The following is an 18,052-nucleotide window of genomic DNA, read 5'->3' on the forward strand; positions in this document are numbered from 1 at the left end:
AATAATTACACAGATATATATATATATATATATATATGTTTAATATATAAATTAACATTATCAAATCCCTGTTGATATTTTGTTGGTATGTTATGGAAATCATTGGTTTTGCAATTTCAAATTCTGTGTGAATTGAAGAAGCTGTTTTATATTTTAGTTTTGAAATAATAATTCTTACCAGTATTTTTATAATAGTTATAAAAATAAAATTCAATTGTTGTATCGGTCAATCGATACGAAGTCATTTTGGTTGTAAAAAGTTCACGTAGTTTTACCAAATCAAACATGCAGGTAGATTCTATTTAAGATAATTTATTTTCTTATCATTTTAAAATATTTCATTAAATTCATTCAAATAACGAAAAAAATCATCGTTGTTTGGTGAGAATTAAAAATGATTTTGAATGTTACATTTAAAATTTAAATTTTTTAAAAGTGTAAAACAAAAGCAATATTACAACAAAATCAATTTATATTAGGGTGAACGAAGCATAATGTATACAATGTGTTTTTTACTGTTACATTTATACTTTTATTATGATCGATTAATCATGAGGTTTAGTAGAATTAATTATTAAACATATTTGACGAACACGATTTATGCAAATTGTGAAAATAATGCGTATTAGATATATTTATAAGTTCACATATTATTTTTGTGGGAGAAATGTGGTATATAATTTTAAAATTATTCAAAATATTTCTATTATTTCGAACTTATATATCATATAAATATTTTAAATGTATTTAAATTTATATGGACCAATATGGAATTATTTTGGCTAAATTAATGGCTTTTGGGAGTAAATAAATGATTAAAATAAACAAAAGTAATATCTCGTTGCAATAGATCACATTAGTCGCAAAAGTGAACATGTAATTTATCTTTAAAGAATTTTTATGATTTAATTCATTCACAATACACGCAACTAATATAATAATGTGTGTACAAAAGGTTGGTCCTTATTTTTGGACTTACAAATTTTTGATTTCTTACCTCCTTATTTTGTTCATTACTATAAGAAAGTAGTTCGGGTTAAATTTGGTCATAATTACTCACTCCTTTTATGTGCCCCAAGAGGGTTGAATATAAGTGAAAAAGGGTTGTTTTGTCATTTTTTGACTATATTCAAAAAGATATTGCATTTATCTTAAAAATGTATAAAACATATATTATAGATATTTATATTTTTAATAAAAAATATATTTATACAATTTCTCATAAATCTATTATTTCCCAAGAAAAATGATAAAATATCGAATATTTTATTTATTTAAAAAAAGAACAATTTTTTACAGTTATTTAAATAAATTAAAATAATGGTCCATGATACGACAAAATATCTTATGTACAATTGATAAAGAATTTGATTTCCTAAAAAAAGTTAATTAGCAAGCAATATACATTTCATTGGATTGACTGTTTTATTGTAATAGTCAGGTTAACGTAAAAAAATTTAATGTATCTAAAATGATATCATGTTAATTCAAGAGTTTCAGTAATAATACATATTTTAATAACATTATATAATAAAGTTTATATAATGTACATAAGATATTTTATCGTATCATCAACCATTATTTTAATTTATTTAAATAACTGTAAAAAATCGTTTTTCTCGGGAAATAATAGATTTATGAGAAATTGTATAAATATATTTTTTATTAAAAATATAAATACCTATAATATATGTTTTATACATTTTTCAGATAAATGCAATATTTTTTTGAATATAGTCAAAAAATGACAAAACAACCTTTTTTCACTAATATTCAACCCTCTTGAGGCACGTGAAAGGGGTGAGTAATCATGACCAAATTTAACCCGAATTACTTTCGTATAGTAATGAACAAAATGAGGGGGTAAGAAATCAAAAATATTAAACAAAGATTTCTTCATCTATAGCCAAGGACAACCCTAATGTACAACATCCATGTGGTTAAAACTATACTATTAACTTTTTTGAAATTAAATTAAAATTCACATCTATTGATTAACTATTAATAAACGTATTACATATATATGTGTGTGTATTTATGTGTATAAAAATAGTAATACATAGTTATTGTACATGAAACTAGGTATGTACTATATTTATAAGTTCGGTTCTACCTATTTAACGACCTACTTGTACTTGGTGTTTCGATACGGGGTAAAAAAAGGTTTCTAATTATAGTATCTTATATTTTCTGATTTTAATGTGTAAATCGATAATCTCATAGATTCACTTATAATTGTTGTAATATGGTACCTATCGCATGCAATTTTATCGTATTATAGTTCAGTCGCATAGCATAGTTTTTTAACTATTATTTGCATATTTAATTGTACTTAGAGACGTTTAGTTCATCTATAAATGTCACAACTTGTAAGCGTTTTCAGACATTTATTTCGTTTTAAAGCTATAATTAATTCGCAAAAGTTAATCATAGTAGTGTAATAGTTGTATTCAACATCACTATTTTATAGTTATATAGTCACATTTTCAGTAATTAAATTCGAAATTCATTTTTAAATTTCAGTTCTGATTATTTCTATGACCTATTCTGATTAGAACGATAAGCCACGTGTAAATAAATAACGCTAGTAATTGGCAAGCAACACAACATAGCCGCTTCCATTTTACATGAATGAGTAATAGAAATCTTGCTATAAAAAATAAAAAACCGTATGAAAAGTTTAATACACGCATAGTAAAAAAAAAAAAAAAAACATAAGAGCAAAATTACAAACGTGAATGTATCAAGTCTCCATGTAGAATGTGTTCCATTAAAAACAAAACATGAACCTTACCTTTATGCACAGTGAAGTGGGTACGTGTACGGATTTTTAAGTTTAGTTTTATACCGTGCGAGAAAAAATAAATTATGATTAAATAACGAAAACACTCTGCGTAAGAATACATTTGTAATATAATATTATTTTGCTGTGAATTCAAATGACGGAACGTGTGTTCGCCGTTACATATGTACCCATTGGCATTGACATCGGGAATTCGCACATACGAGTATAATATACTCAGTATATATATATATATAGAAATGTATATTAATTTTTTTTGAAATGTTTGTTCAAAATAAAATTCCATATTCAAAAACAAATATCTGCTTTCTCCGACGATTTGTTTAGTATATTATTCCAATATTTTATCACAATAAACCGTAACACGTATAACATTGTATGAGTAGAGATAAGACTAATTCGCGGTATTGTACGATATCATACATCGGTGTTACCAGAGTCGTATTTTCGGGGAGGCAATATCCCCCCCTGAAATAATTAAGGGGGTGACAAAATGTTGCCCTCGCTCAGTAAGCCGTATTTATATATTGTTGTATACAAAATAAAAAATTGTCAACTACTTCGAAAAAAAAGTTTTAAACGATTAATTGTATTTTATTCTATTATATATCTATTAATAGTTTCGACTGCAAGTGGAATTAAACCAATAAGAAACTGCTTAGGAATTATTGAAAAGAACAACATTTTTTTTAATACCTCAAAACGCAAAAATATTCTTTTGGCGTGTATTGAAAATAGTAATGAGAATTCGAAAGTCAAAACGTTAAAAAAATTATGTGCCACGCGATGGGTACAGCGTTATACAGCGTTATGATGCAGTAACAGAATTCATTAAATTATTTGTATTTATAGTCGAATATAAAATATTGCTAATTTGAATGATTCCACTTCAATTGAAGTTAATATACTGGTAAAAGCTATTGATTCAGAATTTTTTATACCATTACAAGTCGTACAAGTAATTAATAAGCCTTGATTTAATTTTACCGAATTTAATATAAAAATGTTTGTCCAGTTGGTTTTTTCTTTTGGTTTAAAATTTTGTAAATTACTTCAGAAAGATCAATTTGATTTAAAAGAAGCAGTAACTCTTGCTGAATATATTATAAAGGTCTTGAAAAAAATCAGAATAAATTGTAATACTGAATTTCACAAATTGTTTTTGCTTGCCAATGTAAGTGTATTAAAAGAACTAAGTTAAAAAAATAATTAAACAATTAATTATGTTTTCTTTATATGTACCTGTAATATTTTTTATAAAACCCATTAAATATAATATTTAAAATAGTAAGTTAGAGTATTATACGTTATTTTAATATTAATACAAATAAATGACAAGTAAATCGAGAAAATTCAGATCCCAATTTAAGTGTTGAGGAATATAATAAAGTATCTGTGCTTATATTTTATTTAAAAAATACTATGAATACATCCTGTTTTACATATTTTGAATGTACGAACAGGATGTTTTCTAGTATTAAAAGAATAAAAATTTATCTTCGAAACAATTTGTCAGTTAGTTAGAGGTAACTATAATAATATATTCTAATAAAATTAATTTTCATGAAACCTAAAAATGAATATTTTTTAATTTTGTTTATAGAAACTACTTAATGGTTTAGCAATGTTAGCAATTCATAACGAAGTTACATTTTCAAATGAAGAGGTTATAGAGCAACTTGCTAAGAAGCGTAGAAATCAAGATATTTTTTCTTTAAAGATGAAAACAAATTGTTTTAAATATTTTTAGTAAATTAAATATGTAATAGAAAAGAACTGTGTTGATATGTGAAGATTTTTAAAATGTTTATAATAGCCTCCCACCTAGAGCTATGAAATGTTATTTTGAAATCCCCCCCCCCCCACTATAAAACATTCTCAATTACGCCACTGATGTATATTGATAACGATATTATTTTTTCTTAAAATCTGGACGCAAAACACTTGATTATAATTTATTATTTTATTCTATTATTTTTATGACTTGAAACTATTCGCATAATCCCTATACAGAATTAATGGCTAAAGCGCTATTATAAGAATTGCAATATAACATTTGATACCCATTATTTGCGCAGTAACTAAGACAGTATCCATTTTTTCTCTATACGTTTTCATAAAGTATATGATTTTCTTTGTCTTATTTTTTCTAAATAAATTCTTTTTTGAAAATAAACAATCATTAATATAATTAGCATTTTAATATCTTGCGCGTTAGATCAGGACGTCTAAGTATAGACATAACGTAGAATAAGTTAAACGAGTGGACATATGCTGAAATTCAAAATTTAGATATTCAATGACGATGCAACCAAATTTGTGAACAAAATTATTCTAATCATGTTTCATCATCTTGAGATAATGTTTACAATAGTAGAATAATATTTAATAACACAATATTATGTAAAACGATGACACTAAGTAACAAATTCACTTTGGATTTTGTACGATTTGGAGTATATTTGATTATTAAAATGATTTTATTAAATTTTATAATATTATAGCTGAACTAGAGTTGTATTAGACTCTTATGTAAAAATAAGGTCAATTTTTGTTCTAAAAAATTAAAATAGGAATAATGTCGAATGAGTCCTTAATGTTACTGAGAATAATTTGATTATAATAATCATCCGATCATCAGAATCGACTGATTTTTTATACTCATCTTAAAATGTATACAATACACACTGTACACGAATGTAATTCGAATAAGCGAGGAAGATTAACCATAGTTAAAAGAGTTTTAAAAAACAAAAGTTAACATTTTTAGTTTACATTACTGTTACACGCAACATATTAAAAATATTTATACATTTATTACGATTTGAAATATCACCAATAATAACATATCGGTGCCAATAGGTCGTAGGTAAGGGCACGTTATAGATATACTGAAGGTGTACAATATATACTATACGTTACACATAGTAGTAGTATAAAGTAAATCGTTCAGAGTCAATAAATAATAATACACTTTTGGACACTGGATTATTGACTTTCCGATACAGGTATATATATATACGAGTATATGCTATTTTAGTAAATACAAAATCAGACGTTTACGACACGCGATTAATGTAATAAACGATGTACATACGTTTATGTGGTAAAATATGTTTAGTTTTTTCAATAGTAAATAATATAATAAATAAAACAAGGTTATGAGAAAAAATATTAGAAATTCCAGTTACATTTATTCGATTTATGTATTGGTTACATTCAATTAGAATACTACGAGTATCGTGCATTTTATTACTTGTTCGTATGTAAATTTATGGTTATTATATTAAAAATAATTCTGAGCACAGTAGGGTTAGTAAAAAATTATTAAAATTTTGTTAAACCTGGATAGTGTCTTACATTTTTTTTTTGTCGTTTTCTGTGTTTTCTTTGAGTACTTAATATTAATATTTTTGTTTAATTTATTTTCTGTAGAGATACCGTATAAAATGTGTTTTGAATTATTTCAACCAAAACAAATAAAATTTTTAGAACTAAAAACCCGAATGAATTTTCTCAGAATCTAAACAGTATAACAAAGACAAAGACATATTTTGTAATAATTTGGTACCGGTTTTTTTTTTTTTTTTTTTTTTTATAAATTAATCAACATATAAAATTATTTTTTATTATTCTAGATAAATATATTGAAATACATTTGTTTGACCATGATGTGTGTATTTTAATTTTTTTAGCACCTATCAGTTTATATGATTTCGACCAGAGGGTCAATGGCTAGTAACTATTTGAGAACTGTATGTAATATTTTGATTGCAAATTTTATCTGGTTGGTACTTGGGGGGGATTATTTTTTAAATTTTTAATATATTTCAAATAATTGAGAACAACTAACAACATAAATCAACAGCAACCAAACAAATTTACGAAGAACCGGTTTTCGATAAAATTGAAATTTTTTCTTAACCTCACCCAAAAATCTAAAATAGTTTTATATATTATATTTTTTTAGTGTAAGAGTTGGTTTTTTAAATAGAATTTGAAATTATATGTTACTTATACAGTTTTACTAACAATGCAGTTTGAGGTATATTAATTCATAAATAGGGATTAATTGCAGATTCATCCTTCAGTCTTCACCCAGAATCGTTTATTAAAACCAATGGTATATTCATCTATATCAATAATTTATCCACTTATTTTATTTGATTCCTGTATCTTGTCTCATTTTCAATCATTATAGTTGTGAACATTATAAAATTCATAATTTTTTTACAACTATAAATTAATTTTATTAGTGTGTAAACGGGCAAACTTTTTGCATAGATGTGTATTGAATTTATTTTTATGCATTTTTTAGACAGTAATCGAATAGTTTTACGTGAAATATGAAATAATAAATTATGATCTAATGGTATTTATAAAATTTTAGTTTAATTATTATAAAATTCTTAAGTTTCTAGTTCTAAAAATTATTAAAAAAAAAAAAAAAAAAAAAAAAAAAAAATTAAATCGACACAAATAAACGCAAACGATAATAATTGTAATTTGAGTTTTACCAAATTTTAATTAGAGAATTACATTTTTCGAGAAATTCATTCGTGTCAAAAGTACTAAATGGTACAGTTAAGATTCAACGGTGTATATTCATGGTTTTCAAAGATCCACCATCAAGAGAAAAATGAAATCGAAAACGACAAAATAGAACAAAAATAGAAAACAAATTAATTATTTATGACATTAAATTTACATATGTATAAATATTGATATAGATTTTAACGAATAATTAAATTAATATGCAACATATTAATTTAATATTATAATAAATACATATAAAGATTATTTATAGCATTAGATAAAAATTTCTCTTAAAGCATTTTTTTTCGCAATGAATTAGCAAGATATTATTTTGGTTGATTCATTATAAACTTTAAAATACTCGTACAATATAAATATGTCCACTGTTCTATTTAAGCACACTTTTGTATGTTTATCCGTTTTACATTCCGTTAAAAGTTGCGCAGCTATAGGTAATATGTTTAATTGGTGTTTTGCTTTTTTGATGTAACAAATATATGCATATAAAGATCATTCGAGTTTTTCAGTGCAACAGCTACAATATAATATTATTAATGTAAAATACAGATTGGCAACCAATTCCCTATGTCTACATTTTCAGTGAAAAACACCAGACACCAGTTATTGCTTGGCTATAGCGTCTTACTTATGTAAGTTACATATCGCACTATCAGTGCAAGAGGACCGTATGTCAAAAAATTTAAAATTTATGTTTTTGGTATCTTTGAATTCATATTTTTTCTTTTTTAGAGTGGCGCGATCTATGTAATTATATTTTTAAATCGTCAGTTATAAAAATAAACTTATTGCATTAAGACAGATCGAGAGGTAACTGTAAAAAATAAAGCTGTAATACGAAATGTGGCCTTTTAATTATAATTGTTGATAGCAATATTATAAGAACATTTCTGGTTTAGTTAGTCATATTGATATTTAGAAGAAGAAAATTGCAAATTACTATAAATTATCAAACATTAGAAATGCTCTCCCGAACAATTTAATATTTTTGATATACGGCCCTCTTACACTGATAGTCCAATATACGTTTATAATGACATTGTTACGCGAATATTTTGTACAAAAATTGCTATTTGAAAATTGGCGGTGACTGACATCCAATATTCGGAAGTGTATGTTCGTAGAGTAGGAGGGAATAAAGGATAAATTTTCGGAGGTTTTGAAAAAATGTTGATAATTAGCAGGGTTTATAACTTATTATACACACACATATATATATATATATATATATATATTATTTCCAAGTCCCATGGGAAACTTTGAAATAACTATTACATTTGTAGGTCAAGTCATTTTTTTTATAACATTTTTCTGATATTTCGGGAGGGGTTGTACCCTAACCTCTCCCCCTGCGTTCGCGCTTGACATAGAGGTTTTGCCGTTACATATCGTGTATTGTTCCGACTAGTGTTTATCTCGAACGAATCAATTTGACTTTTTATTAATAATTTTGTTCCATTATATGTAACTCGATTAGGTTAAATTCAATTGGAGAATCGATATGAAATATTACAACTAACTGACGCAAACACTTAGCTATACGTTGAAATCTATTAAAGTGATAATAGCTAAGTATTAAAAATATATTTAATAGTCATTATACGTTGATAAAAAAAAAAAAAAGAAAGTAATAACAATCTACAAACGAATAATATTTTTGTGTAAAAGTTATTGCACATTAATATAATACGATTAAACGTTTACCTGATAAATTAATTTTTCGCAGGGATGTCTACGTTGATTTTTCCCAAAGTTTCATTAATACGACGGAGTTGTTAAATTACATTTGTTCGCGTAACAATTAATTATATAAAATAATAGAACATTCTTACGCTATACATCGTGCTAAATTGTAATGACAATAATTATTCTTACGTCTAACCGCGTTAACCAAACATAATGAGTTAAGAGAAGAAAAACGGTGAAATTTAAATTTACCTTATATAGATTCATATAGTCAGTACGTGGTATGATTAAAACATTAGTGACACAAAATATGCATTACATTTATTAACAAGTGAACAATAACTTTACATATTATTGTTAAAAATATAAAATAAAAACAAATATCGATTAAGAGCTTTGGTTGATGTTGCATAATAATATAAATTATAAATATGTAATAAACTAATTAACATAAAACTAAACAATACAAATATAGGTTCCTCACGAACCATATTCTTTTAAGGTGTGCAAATACACTGATGACGTTTAAACATGAATATTTTTCTACAATATAAATCGTTCGGGCTATCCCCGCATAACCAGATCGATATGATTATTATTAATTTACCTTACCTCTATGATTTTGGGCAAATTTTAATTTGATTTCGATTTTTACACTCTCTGGGTTGATTAAAACAATACTAATTAATTACAACGCAATGTAATTAAATTATAATTACTAAATGGTATTGATTCTAAAAATGATGCATGGTAATTGTCTATCGAGTGTTTGTTTTCTAACTGACTTCACACAAAATCAAGAATATCTTTTTTGACACTTTCTGAAGCATTACTGCACAGTTGATTTCACAACACACCGCTTATATAACATCAAGTGAACCCTATTATTTAAATGCATTACACACAGCCGCCTATATAGCATAACTTATTGGTATCTGAAGTCTTGGCACTTCGATGATTTAATCAATACGTTTACTCGTAACAACAGAATAATGTGTAGTCGATGTTCGACCGACGAGTTTCTATCATATGGATCTGGCAATTCGGTTAGTGTATTGTGTGACAGGTACATTCAATTTTTATACGCGAGTCAATTTTGTACGAAAGAAATAAATTAATAGCAAATTAAAAATTAATAGTATCATAATAATTAAATATAAATGTTGATTGGTTTTTGACAACGATGGATAACATATATAAATTGCTTTGATGACGTAAACGTTTGCCATTTGTATGATATATATATATATATATATATATATATACATATAATTACATATTACATAAATATATATTAAACATGTACCCTTACAGTATTATGAACAGACATGGTGGGCAAAAGCGGCGTTTTCTGCGCCGGGTTTGTTTTGTATTTAAATTACGGATTCCTATTAAAATAAAAGTCACGCGACCTAGGGGGCTCGCACCACTAATAATGTCGATGGGTCATGGTTAATATTCAAGAGCTTTCACAGGGTGTCGCCCGCAAAATTTCGCGTGTGCTTTGTCGGAAAGTAAAAAATAAAACTCTATATATTATGTTGCACGATTCATTTGCGTTATAACGGTACAAAGTACCTGCTATAATAATTATATTGTACACAATTGTACGCACTTATATAGGCCTACTTTACAATGAAATATTAAGTAAGACAATCAAATATAAAAACAACCTTAAAATCTAATTCTCAACTTGACTTTGGACACTCGCACAACACACACACACACACACACGATGCAAACTTTATGTACTTCTCAAACGCATTTCGTCTGCATGTGGATACATATGTGTGTTATGTGCTTGAACAGTACATATGTGTATCATTCGATAAGTTAAAGTATTTACACAGAAATATCGAACTTTTTGTGAGAATATTGTAAAAATACACGGTACTTGATATTTAAAATAGATAAAAAATTAAAAGTTCCCGAGGGGTCAGTGCGCGCTTGTATTAAGTACATGTACAATAGGCCCGTAAGTGCGTAGCAAACAATATGACGTTCAATATTAATGCATTTAATTACTAGATATTTACATAAAAAACCGAGCTTATTCATTATTTCGTTTAACTGACCAAAGTTGATAGAATAACGATATAAAGTCAAGTAAATGTTTGGAGTTTACATTACAACGCGACAAAAAAAAAAAAAAAAAAACAAGAAAAAAAAATGAAAATGATAATAACGAGTTAACATTTTTATAATTGACACTAAAAATTTGAAAAAAGGTGAATTCAGACGTTATGTTTTCAAGCATAGAGTCGTATAGGAGAGTGATAATTACCCTGGGGCATAGTTATAGTCAAAAAAAGTAGTCACCATTGTTACGGTGCCATAAAAACATATTTTTATGATGCAATATATATACATATTGTTCCGAGCGGAAAAAGGGCTGAAAAATAGTTTTATGTACATTCAGTATTAACCGGCGAGATGAAAAATTATAAATACACGAGTTGAAGTGTGAAGTTTGAATTTATAAGCAAACACTTGGTTAATTGTTAAGACTCGACTTAAATGTGCGCACTGTATAAATTATAGTTAATCATATAATAAAAATATTCACAACTATACAGAATTTATTATAATTTATCAGTTATCAGTACTATCACCTATTTGTTAATTAATTGCAATTTTATTGATAAAATATTAAAACATAAATATTTATAAAATATCTAGTATATCATCAGATTGGTTAGCAAAAGAAAATACTAAATTTTATAAGTACTTATGTTTAAAGTTTTCGTACGTCTGTTATTTTTAAAATATTTGTAGAATTATAGACGTAAACTTTTAATATTGTAACGCGTTTTTTTTTTATTTTTATTAATTTTAGATTTAAATTGAAACAATTTTATTAGTCATAATTAAATAATAAAAGCTATATTTATTTATATGTGCTAAAATTAATGGAGAAAGACTAAAGATGTTTAAAACCCATTCATTGTATCAGAATATTTAATAAAATGTTTTGTAATATGTACTACACAGCTAAAAACTTACTTTCGTGATAAAAATATTTACTTAAAAAAATATATTTTTGATGGAATTAATATATAGGTACACATGATAATCTTGATTTTCGTGATTTATTTTTTTACAGAGGTATTATAAATGGTAAGTAAACCATTTAAAAACCTAATCTTAATTATTGATTTTCATATTGCGTATATTTGAAACTATTGAAATGTTTCATAATAAATTTTAATTTAAAAGGGATTTTGTATATTTACATGTAATATCAATTATTATTTTTTTTTTTTTAACATTATTTGCACATTCATTTAATTATGTCATGTCAACTAGCTATAGTCACACAGATTATATATGCAGTACAGCCGATAGTAGTTGTGGTAGTTGGCAGTGACGTCAGAACTAAGCGAAATTAAAATAATTACTTATAATAACATTTTTATATAAATATTGTAAAGGCATTGTGTTATTAACACTAATAATTGCTAAATCTTTCTCTCGCGCACACATATACATAAGTACATAGGTTATTCCGATCCTTTGAGTTTATTCTGACGCACCCCCGTATATGTTATCACTTCTGGATTTCATTAAAACCCCTTCTACAATCGGTCTGAACTTTACACACACTCATAAGGAAGAGCGTTTCCTCTTCATCACGACCGCCAAACGATTTTTCTCGTACAGTGTATATTTCGTAAGTCCAACAGTGACAGGTTTAAAGCAGTCTACATACGACAATTCAACGATAACTAGAGCATAATACACACATATTATACTGCACACGGTACATAATGCGGTTTGGTGATTAAACAACACTATATCGGTACAATTACTCATAACGAAAACTTTACACGACGCGATTGATCGCATCGTGTGAGCTGTATAATTACAGTATGTCACCAATTAGTACATGCATAGTATAACTACCTACTCGTATATGTACATATATGCATAATATATTTTCTTGGTGCGCCCTAACCTAGAATATGGTCCCACGTTACGGAATCTTTCTCAACTTCAGTCATGTTAACCGTTTTGTAATAGCACCCGATCTTACTTCCTAAGATATCTGTATTGTAAACTCAAAATGAATTGCTCTACTAAAGATCTTGCTGTAAGGTAAACACAATCTGCCTTCTAGACGCAAATTCAATGATATAACTTATAATTTTAGAACTATCAATACAACTGTTATTTTCCCCAACATTTTTAAACGAATAGGACGGCAGGTTCCCACATTCTGCATTAGATCTAAGAAAACATTTTATGAGTCATTCCGCACACAACAATAAGAGTATAGTTTCAACGAACATAAGAGTCGAATGCTTCGGGCCTGTAATAGCCTGGATGATTTCGAATTTGATTTTGACAATGAACCCAAACTTCGGAATCTATGTTTAACTTTCATTTAATACGTTTCTTGTTTTAATCAATTATTAATTGTATCAGTTATATGTTTCTTGTCAAAAATATAAGATTTGTACATTATTTTGTGCTGACAAGGGTGTCAATTAACTTATTATTATTATTATTATTATTACAATAGACGGACAATTGGGAGCCTTACATATGTAGGTATATAATACTCATGTGAAGCGAGGTAATTGAGAAAAAAACTAGTAAATGGTGGGGAGGGGTAACAAGAAAAAATAATCCTCGTTCATTAACCTCCACTTTCCGTCATCAACACCAATTTCTTTTTGATTGGTCAGAAAAATTAAATTATATTAATCAAAATACTTTCGGTACAAAATCAAATAATTGTCTTAAATCACGTTACTATATGTTTTTCAAAAGGTTTTTGAATGTTTTCATGATATTTAAACACAGTTTTATGCGTTTATAATCTTTCTACCGATATTGTTTTAATATTATGATAAACATTATCATAAGTTAGCACCCGTCATAAGAAATACCAAAGAATTAACCTAAAAAGTATACCATAGCCAATTATCATCAATAATTACGCTGTATACGTGAAAATTTATGGAAAAATATTACATTTGAATCGTGTACAGCTTAAGTTATTCGGATTTATTAAACATTCTGATGAAAAACTGAAAATTAATCTTTTAAGCTTTATTATCTTTTTTATATTTATATGATATTTATACAAAATTATTTGCATGTAGAAAATGTATCAAAGTTATCTTTGTAATTATTTATAATTTCTCATGAAAAATAAAACTGTGTAAGAATAGTTATATGTACATATTATAATGTGTGTAGGTACATCTGCAGTACTGTTTTCGTAATAATACACGTCTAACTTGTTTACAATTGGGAGGAATGTTGATCGCCACGTAGGTATACGTCGACGGGACGATTAGCAATAATCTGACAGAGACAATGGCGTTATAAGGGGGTGATAGAGGATCCCCCTGGGATTCGGTTTTTTAAATTTAGTACCATTTAGGCTCAACAACACCTAACAGCAAATTTTATATAATTATTTTAAAATACATTTTATAAGTCATATTACATTTGTATCTTTTTTTAATACATTAATATTAAAGTGTGTTAATATTATTATACATATACCTCTATAATACGTATGTATATCTTATATTATATGTATATAAATGCTATTGGGTGGGGAGGGTTAGCCTTATTTTCACCCCTCCCTACTCCCTTGAACATAATATATAACCACAACTGCGGAGAGAGGGGCGAGGGGAATTTAATGATACAATTATAATACTAGCTAAAAATGAATTCGTTTTCATATAATTTTTTTCCTCAACCGAGTGTACATTCACTTCGATTATCTTCATAATTCGGCTACAGCTTCAACGATCGTATTGTTAACTGTAATGAATTTGCTTCTCCTAGTTTACACATTTAATTTTTATTTTAAGATGAAATATACAATCTATATCATTTGACATAATTATTATATATATATATATATAAACATAACATAATAAATACAAATAGCGAGGATAGATGCCACCTAGTGATGGCACTTTAATTTTGAACGTAGTTTAGATTAGGATGTTTTTTTTTATTTGTTATATTTATATATATTTATTAACCATTGTAGAACGATTCCAGCACGATTTGAGTCTTAAATGCCTAGGAGGACTACCAGCATTTAAGAAGGATAATAGATTTTTTATCAGAGGATTTTAATGTTAGGAAAGACGGATTTTCTATAAAAGTATTCAGATTCTTCGTGGACTATTTTTTAATTACAAATCTGAATTTAACGAACGGTTTGATATGTAAGGGGGAATATTTAATAATTACCTTAGAGCGGCGTTTTGAAAGTATTGGAATTTGTTTAAGTTGGATTTTCCTTTGCATTTCCCCATAACTGGAGTCCGTACGTCCAAGATTGGTTACAGCGAAGTTGTATACACGAGGAGTTTGACATTAGCGGAAATGTAATTACTACTACTTATTACTACTCGTATTGAAGGTTTAATCATGCGAAGACGGTTGTTCGAAGATAGTCTCGCTGGCTTGGCGACAGGATTATTTGCAAGAGTATAAAACAAGCATTTTCGGTATCCACCCACCCTTTAAAAATTTATCATGTCTGTTTGTTTATATTTTTTAGAACTATTTCGTATCTGCGTGTACGTAATGACCGGACAACTGATACCCGACACAGTTTACTATATCTAACAATAATTCTTATCACAAGTAAACGTTATTAATAACCAACTTGCCGTTTACCAGTGAAATGTTTTACTAGGGGCGATTGCCACCGTTTATGTTCTTATTGGATATTGGTTAAGAACAGTGCTCGAATTGGGAAAAAATAAGTAGAGGAGCTCAGTCCAACGATTCGAAAACTGCGTTCCACGTGCGCAATTATTAAACACAGACCCTTGGGGGGCTTCGTCTCTCACTCCTACCCTCCGCCAACCTTACATATATTTTGAATACTACATTTGAGCTAAACAAATATTTTAATTCCAAATATAATATATTTTACAATACCAACACCCTACATATTACGATAGAAAATAAAAAAATAAAATAATAATTAACATAATTGTAGGCGATCAGGCAGTTTCACGAATCGAATGATATAATCATATAGTTGGTTTTTGTTTTATCTATTTTTACACTTTAGTGCGGACCACGGCTGAAAATTAGTCGTGGTGCGGGCATTTATTTTTTTCCGAAATGCCGGTATCGTCGATCGCCAATATTAATAACAAACCGTACAATGTATAAAAGCAGTGTTTCCCAACTTCTTTTACGCGCGGAACCTTAGCAGGAGATTGAACGTTTTGTGGAACCCCAATATTTTTTCTATTATATTAATACAGACATATGATTTGTATACTTAAATGAGTGGGTTACCGGAAACTTCCGGCACAAAAGTGTCATTAATATAAAAAAAACAAGACGGCTTTAACATTTTATTTTGTTTATTACTATTACAATATTATAAATGCACTCGTACATATCAAAGCTAAAAATTTAATATTTATCTCTCATTATCTCTAAGATAGATTCAATGAGAAAATTGGAATCTTTTCATAACTGTTTTTAAATTTGGAGTTATTCCTGAAAGTTGGATTCGTAAGTCCGGAGCCGCGTTCAGTTGATTTTGAAACTTATCTTTAGTCTTTGTATACGCCGAAAAGCTACAAACTACGCACCACACATCGGGAAATGTGTCAATTTCAGTTCTATATTGAGTTCTATGTTCAAATCAAAATATTGGTAATTAATTTATATTTTCCCAAATTTCTCACGGAACCCTTAGGTTCCCCGGAACACCAGTTGGGAAACACTGGTATAAAGTATAATACACCAAATTCACAGACATAGCTATTTATATTTTTCCAGAGATGACGACGTTATCCCTTATCATAACCACTATATAATCTTTAATTATGAAAATAGTTTTGATATTATAAATCCTAAAATTCGCATTCAAATTGACATAAATTGAAATTGACATAAAAATTATTTTGGACATTAATCAGGATGAACGTGGCGTCCTCCCGTTCCGGAGAAAAAATATAGTTGGGGTACGTAGAAAAAAAAAATAGTAGAGGAACTCCGTCCCCCTGCGCACCACCAATTCGAGCATTGGTTAAGAATACATATGAAATTTACTACTAATCGTTCGGTAAATGAAAATCCATGGCCGATTCGTTGAACGCGGTATAGGGTACTTACCACCGCTTCAACAGGGGCGTCAATTGGACCCACGTCGCCACCAGGTAGTGTTTTCAACACGGTAACCTCCGAAAAACACATTATTGTTTAGTAGTACACAAGTCGGAAGTCGAAAATCAATACGATATTTCATGCACATTATAACCGTGATGTTCGGAACGGGAGAGACTCGTACAACACGTGTACAATACGGCAACGTGCACGTGATTTCAACGACGAGGGTCAAAATATTATTATCGAATAAACGCGATCCAGAAGCTTTTCGAAAAACACTTTTAACGTTTTCCAACTGCAAACCTACTGTTCGAATGTGATGGTTAAATTACGACCGGATCGATTGTTTAATGCAGCACGATGTCTCCGGTTATGTCCACGTTAACATTGGTTTTCCCGACGACATTCGAAACGGACAGTGTCCGGGTTCGTTTTTACTCTTCGACATTTTCAACTCGACCGGTTGACGCTTACAACACGACGACGACCATCCAAATCGCGACCGAACACTCGTCGAGCCGACCGAGTTCGGTCGGCATGCAGATAATGGAAATTCGGTTTTCGGCTGCGAACTCCGACTGCAATCGCCCGACCTGACCGGTTACCGGACTCACGTCCTCGAGCAACCGTGCGGTAACAATATCGTTACCGCTCGGTCGGTGAGCAAGTTGGTAACGTCGAATCCAATGATAACGTATCACGATAATCAAGATTTTTTTTAAAATTCTATCGGTGTTGCACGTTCGACGTTCAACAGTGATTTGTATTTTAAAATATTCCGAATACTGAATTAGTTTTGTTCGTTTTTAATACGTTCCGTCTTGTACAGTTCGGGAAACCCTCGCGTTTAAGTACATTTCGATTTTTAAGCGTCATTAATCATGAGTAAGAATG

General features: G+C 28.4%; 1 protein-coding gene across 2 annotated transcripts in view; it reads right to left on the minus strand.

The window, feature by feature from the left end:
• The window catches only part of LOC112693908, a 43,241-nt gene extending 33,989 nt beyond the window's left edge, over window positions 1-9,252 (minus strand). For both annotated transcript variants that reach the window (XM_025569170.1, XM_025569167.1), the window contains exon 1: window positions 9,062-9,252. The gene's annotated coding sequence lies outside the window, so the exon portion shown is untranslated. The remainder of the gene's footprint in view (window positions 1-9,061) is intronic.
• Between the last annotated feature and the right edge of the window lie 8,800 nt (window positions 9,253-18,052).

The sequence above is a fragment of the Sipha flava genome, unplaced genomic scaffold, assembly GCF_003268045.1.
Source record: "Sipha flava isolate LNK unplaced genomic scaffold, YSA_version1 119_pilon_pilon, whole genome shotgun sequence".
Taxonomy (NCBI): domain Eukaryota; kingdom Metazoa; phylum Arthropoda; class Insecta; order Hemiptera; family Aphididae; genus Sipha; species Sipha flava.